The sequence below is a fragment of the Arachis ipaensis genome, chromosome B07 (genome assembly GCF_000816755.2).
Source record: "Arachis ipaensis cultivar K30076 chromosome B07, Araip1.1, whole genome shotgun sequence".
In the NCBI taxonomy this organism is placed as follows: Eukaryota; Viridiplantae; Streptophyta; class Magnoliopsida; order Fabales; family Fabaceae; genus Arachis; species Arachis ipaensis.
In genome coordinates, this window is record NC_029791.2 from 18,068,445 (window position 1) to 18,074,994 (window position 6,550).

At 30.3% G+C, this 6,550-nt stretch overlaps 2 long non-coding RNA genes across 4 annotated transcripts; both read left to right on the top strand.

Moving 5' to 3' along the window:
- On the top strand, positions 1,690 to 5,184 carry LOC110264888. The gene is made up of 2 exons (XR_002351211.1): positions 1,690 to 1,860; positions 5,068 to 5,184. It is a non-coding gene; the product is annotated as an uncharacterized LOC110264888 (long non-coding RNA).
- On the top strand, positions 2,225 to 5,039 carry LOC107608323. Of its 3 annotated transcripts, none has more exons than XR_001612810.2 (4): positions 2,225 to 2,238; positions 2,973 to 3,139; positions 3,365 to 3,496; positions 5,014 to 5,039. It is a non-coding gene; the product is annotated as an uncharacterized LOC107608323 (long non-coding RNA). The 3 variants fall into 3 exon arrangements; XR_002351210.1 differs by lacking the exon at positions 2,225 to 2,238 and adding an exon at positions 3,595 to 3,723 and having other exon boundaries at positions 2,456 to 3,139; positions 5,014 to 5,038; XR_002351209.1 differs by lacking the exon at positions 2,225 to 2,238 and having other exon boundaries at positions 2,483 to 3,139.

Below are 6,550 nucleotides of genomic sequence, written 5' to 3' on the forward strand. Positions count from 1 at the left end.
CTAATAAACGATTATTAGAAGTAACAATTTGAACATATTGATGGATTTGAAAATGACATTAGAAAAATGTAAACATAAAAATCCTACACATTACTACGAATACTTTTTTGTATTAATTAGTTGGTCAAACTTAAACAAAATAATATGAAAATCAAAAGGAATGGAAGAAGAAAAGTGCATATAGTAGCTTACCTGATGTGAGAGATATGGAAAGCATGCAACAAATTCATCTTTAAAAGTGAAATCTCTGATCACTAAAGGATTTTGAATGGTACGATAAAAGGAGAGGCAGAATTTCATTCAAAGATGATGCACGGAAGATGATAAAGAAGTTCATTGTTTCCTTTTTTCTAGCTCTACCGGATTTAAATTTTTAAAATTTTGAATTTTACTTTAGAAGATAAAGTATAATTTTTTATTATTTATTTTATAGGTGGAACAAAAAAAAATATGAGAGAAAAATTATTTAAAAGTGAAATATCACATTTTACCCTCTAAAATAAAAATTCAAAATTTAAAGAATCCAAATTCTATCTCATAAAGCTGAAACTCGCCTTTTTCTTATTCATTCAAAATAATGTTTTATTTTCTTACTCTCAATAGGTTATTGATTTATTGTTCTATTATTTCTCGTACTGAAAAATCCTATTTTATTCTTGTTGAAGGTTTATCATGGACCCAAGTTGATTTATTGAATAAAATCATTTCTAGCTTTGGAAAAAAATTAAATAAATAAATGTATAGGAAGTGGTTTAGGTGTTCCTTTGTACTTTTGGGAAATTTCAGTGTTCTAAATCTTTCTATCGTAGAGATATAAGTTAAGAAATTCGAAGAGTCAAGATTGATGGAAATGTGTACTCAGTGCATACTAATTGAACAAAAAGGTACTACAAGAAAATATTGGAATAATCACCAAAAAAATTGGTTGCTAATAGCGATTGATTTAGTGACTGATACAGAATTTTCAGGACCAAATCAATATTGATCGCTAAATTACATTCAGCGACCGATTTTAGCGACCAACAAATTCGGTCGCTAATAGCAACTGAATTAGCGACCAATAAGTTTTAAATACAATCAAAATAAAATTGGTCACTAAAATCGTCGCTATTTTTTGATTTAGCGACCGATTTAGCAACCAAAACAGAAATAATATCTTTGGAACTGTTGGTCACAAAAGCGGTTGCTATTTTTTATTTTAGTGACCGATTTTGCAACTGATAGTGAAATAGGGTGGACAACTGTTTGATCGCTAATTCAGTCGCTAAATCAGTTGCTAATTGTTAATTTAGTGACTGACATAATCAGTCACTAATAGCCACCGAATTAGTGACCGACTAGTTTTATACAACTAAAATATAAGCGGTCGCTAAAATCGGTCGCTATTTTTAATTTAGCGACCGAATTAGCAACCAAAACAAAAGAAGGAATGTCCTTGGAACTCTTGGTCACAAAATCGGTCGCTATTTTTATTTTAGCGACCAATTTTGCAACCAATTTATAGGTAAGTAGAATAATGATCGAGGTTGGTTACTAATTCAGTCGTTAAAATTATGGTCACTAAATCGGTTGCTAATTTTTAAATTAGCGATCGATTTTATAAATTAATCCGCCACAAAAGCGGTCGCTAAGTTAAAAAAAAAGATATTATCTAAATTACCCAACCTAACCCTAAGTCACCCACACCATTCTCGTCTCCTCCAATCTTCTGTGTGTGTTGTCATTTTTTTCGCCGCCGTCTGCTGAGGTCCCGTCGGCGTCACCTTCTCCGGTCGCGGCGCCATCTCCTGAGGTCTCCTCATCGTTCCTTCCACGGAAACCGCCGTCTCACCTCCCGCCTCCTCCACCCGCTCCGGCCAGGTTCACACATTCATCCACTACTCTCTCTCTCTCTCTCTCTCTCTCTCTCTCTCTCTCTCACGTTTGCATTGAGACCAGCTCACGAAAGAAGAAAGAAGAAGGATCTGTTTCAAAGAAGTAAATAAAAACGCTCTTTCTCTCAAATCAGATATGTTTTCAGATTTTTTTTGTTCTCTATTTTCTATTTTTTCATTTTCTGATCTGATCCTACAACCCTTCCAAGAGAAAGAAATCGAGTGCTCCACACACACTCTGTCCTATCATACGAACCTCTCTCTAATACTATCGTAAAGGTCTTTCGATTAGATTTCCAAGCACGGATCGTGGAACCTTCTCAAAGCTTCGATTCTTCCCTCTTACTATTTCAATTTTGCAAAGGTAATCGCTTTCTTCTAATTCCTTTATCTCAGTTGTTTTATTTAGGCACTGGTGAATTTATGGAAATTTTTATTCTATAATCAGCTTGATATGCAGTTTCGTTTTTTTTTTTCTTGAAAGAAAAATTATATGTAATGTAATGTGAGGCAGTATAAATTAAAATTCATTATTAATTGGTTGTTTTTGAGCCGTTGAAGGATGTGTGTGAAGTGTGAACTATGTTACAGTACATTAAGGGGATTTTTCTCTTGTTACAGGAGTTGTTTTTATTTCAGGTTTTAGTGTTGGTGTTGGTATTGGTGTTGGATTTGGATCATACCAGAGTTAGAGTTTACTCTCTTCATCTTATAGTTTCACAGCACCATAAGCATGACACACACTTATTAACAAGTGATTTTAATAAAACTGATTTTAAAAGAGAAAATAAAGAAGAGAGAAGCGTAGGCAATTTGAGCATCAGTTTTAAAAAGCTCAATTTGAATAGCTTCATGGATGAACCAATAAGCAATTATTTATATTGTAATCCGTTAAGCTTGCTTTCAAATCTGTAACAGAATTTTTAGGATCAGTTGAGATACTTAGAGTTACATATAAAGTTGTTGAGAACATAACAGAAGTTCATTCATTACCATAATGGATACTTTTCTTACCCTTGTCAAATAATTTGTGTTTAAAAGAGGGTGTGGTGAACCTTGCTTATCTAAGAATTTCTCTTACGTGTTTGAAACTTTCAGAATTTTGGTGTTCTCATGATCCCAACAGTACCACAATAGCTTGCTGTCCATTGCTGGAATCTCTGGATTTTGCCAGGTTGTTCCTCTCTCCACTATTATATGTTTTGATGACTTTATTGAGATTATTGCTGAAGAGCCAGAACAATTCAACAATAGAAGCAAAGAAGGTAAAAAGAGTTACATAAATCTTTTTCATACATAAATTATATATACATAAAGTTCAATTTTAATGCATGCACTACAGTATATAAAAATTATATTTGTTTTTTCACATAACCATTCACATTATTAATGTAAAAAGAAATTACTTTTTTGCTTGAGGATGCATCAAAATTAGATTCTATTATATTATAAATGCTGAAAATAAAATAGTTTGATTATTGAATTTACAGGAACTTGTAAAAGCATGCTCAAAGAAGTTCATAAAAATCATGACTATATTGTAATTGATGATGGTGATGATGATGGTGATGATGAAAGGCACTCTAAACCACTCTTAATGAAAAAGAGAACCAACACAGAAGGTAATTGAAACCTATAAGTACTTCAAGTCCTTTGATTATTTATATTTTATATTTGTTTATTTCGTTATTCACTCATATTTTATATTTGTTTATGTCAGAATTGATTTGGACCTTCGTTCAGTTAGAGAAAGAATTAACAGATAGCAACTAGTAGTTATTCACATCCCTATTATAGACCAAGTGGCAGATTTATTAATCAAGCCCCTCTCCTCTCTTAATTTTAATAGGTTCAAAACTAAACTCAAGATCTTAACCAAACTGACCATGAATTTGTTAGTCTGTTAGTTTCGGTTTCAGTTAGTATTAGTATTACGTAAAATTAAGTTCTGTTTGAAAAAATCGTTCAATATATTTTTACTCGCTACATCTCTTCTTCCTTCTTAATTAGCAGAAACGTATTTCTGTTTGTTCTAATTTTTACAGCAATCTATTCTTCTATTTCTTGATTTCTGGTACCTATCAGATCAAATAATTTTTTATTTTCCTTAGTACATTCAAGTGGGGCAATCAATCTACTGAATAATTCAATCCTAGAAAGAACTACATACCTAGAATGACAAAGGAAAATATACATAACAAACAAACTCTTGCTAGAAAATGTGGTTGTTGTACACTAATAATTTAAACAAAAACAAAAATTCTCATCAATTAAGTCATATATTAATTAGCCATATAAGCTAAAGTTTGTGTAGTCATATATATAAAAACTAAACACCAGAATGAGAATGATCCTTATGGAGGGCTTGGAATGAAACATGAAGAAAGTAATTAATTCTGACAATTCTTTGTCGTTAGTATTGGAGGTAGTTTAGTTTAATTTATTCTTGTTAGTTGGAACTTCAAATTGAACATGGGTCTGGATTCTAATTTTTCTGCAACTTTTGGAATATTTATAGTAAAATATTTAGATATATTGACATAAAACTATAAAAGTACATTCTCTTATTTTGCAAACTTTCTAATATGTTTTTTGCTTATTTATCTTATTCTTTGAATTTGAGGATAAGAAAAACTATCATCAGAATATCTTTATACGATATTTGATAAGAAAAAAAATAACCAAAACTGTATGGTTTGCTTAGCAAGAAGTTGGTAGTTGAAAGTGTAAACCAATCAATTCTTAATTAGTATAGGCTCAATTGTAAATTGAATGAAGAATAAAAGAGCATTAGTTTTTATGTAATGTTTTATCTTAATATGTTTTTATATGGACTGTTATTTTAACCTTTCTTTGTTACATTCATGTTTTAGTCTCACTCTATTGCTTTTGTACTAGTGCATTCTGCTATTATTTATGTACTATGTAATTTTGAAATAAATTTGAACTTGATAAAACCTTTACTACAGGAGAATGAAATGATGATTAATTGTTTCCCTATTGGTTTGATTAATTTGAACTTGAATTTATTGAAGTGCTCACATTTCACTAAATTCGTGTTTCAGCATTTTCATCCCAAAAAAAAAATTTCTTTGACACTATTAAAGTTGACTTATATGAGTTCTATCTTTTTATTCAGTGGTCCTCGTGAAGATGCAACTCGTTCGCTTTTCATCGTTTGCATTGAGACCAGCTCACGAAAGAAGAAGCAAATCAGATCTGTTTCAAAGAAGTAAATAAAAACGCTCTTTCTCTCAAATCAGATATGTTTTCAGATTTTTTTTGTTCTCTATTTTTGATTTTTTCATTTTCTGATCTGATCCTACAACCCTTCCAAGAGAAAGAAATCGAGTGCTCCACACACACTCTGTCCTATCATACGAACCTCTCTCTAATACTATCGTAAAGGTCTTTCGATTAGATTTCCAAGCACGGATCGTGGAACCTTCTCAAAGCTTCGATTCTTCCCTCTTACTATTTCAATTTTGCAAAGGTAATCGCTTTCTTCTAATTCCTTTATCTCAGTTGTTTTATTTAGGCACTGGTGAATTTATGGAAATTTTTATTCTATAATCAGCTTGATATGCAGTTTCGTTTTTTTTTTTCTTGAAAGAAAAATTATATGTAATGTAATGTGAGGCAGTATAAATTAAAATTCATTATTAATTGGTTGTTTTTGAGCCGTTGAAGGATGTGTGTGAAGTGTGAACTATGTTATAGTACATTAAGAGAATTTTTTCTCTTATTGCAGGAGTTGTTTTGATTTCAAGTTTTAGTAGATTGGACTTTTTAATAAAAAATATACAAAACTAAATATATTTTATATCATTTATAGGTTATAGCTGCAATTATATATCAAATTATCACTGCAGATGAAGAATATGCCGAAATTCTATTTACAGTTGTGAGGAAAATCTATCAACAGAATGTCTATTCTAATATCTAGATTTCATTCTTAATTGCTTTTTGGTATTGGTGTGGAAAGGTATCATCATCATCATAATCATCACATGCCCGCATATCATCCCCATTTCTTATCCTTGTCAAATAATTTGTAGAAAAAAAAAAAGGTAAGTTTTGGCTAAATAAGATAAATTTTAGTTATGTTTTTTGTCTTCTTAATATTATCGAATAATTTACTTTTGTTAAAACTAACAAGATTACAATAACAAATAAATTACTTTAAAAGTAATAAGTAAGTCAAACAATAGTCTTTTTCTTTACGTACCAACATCTTGTAATTTATTTATTCATGGATGGCCAACATAGCTAACAAAATTTGTGGACACCATAGACAGCACTATGTATTTATTCTGCAATGACAGGCGAAAAATCTACCTATTTCATTTTTTTTAAATGACAACTTCAAGCTTGAACATGTTCATAATTTAGTTACAATTTACATGATAAAATAATAATAAAATTATACTTTTTTAGTACCTTCATATATGGCTTGTTCTGAAGTTTAAAGAAGAAAAGTTCAAATATTTGCTACCAGTCATGCTATATGCATAAACTATAACACAATTATCTTTTATTAATAAACTATAGTTTAACAACAAATATAGTTTTTCATGATCAAAGAACTGTAGTTTTAAATTCATATTTACTTATAAAAGATGCAGATTTGAGTAATTAAAATTTAAAAATAATAAAACCATGATGGACAATGGACA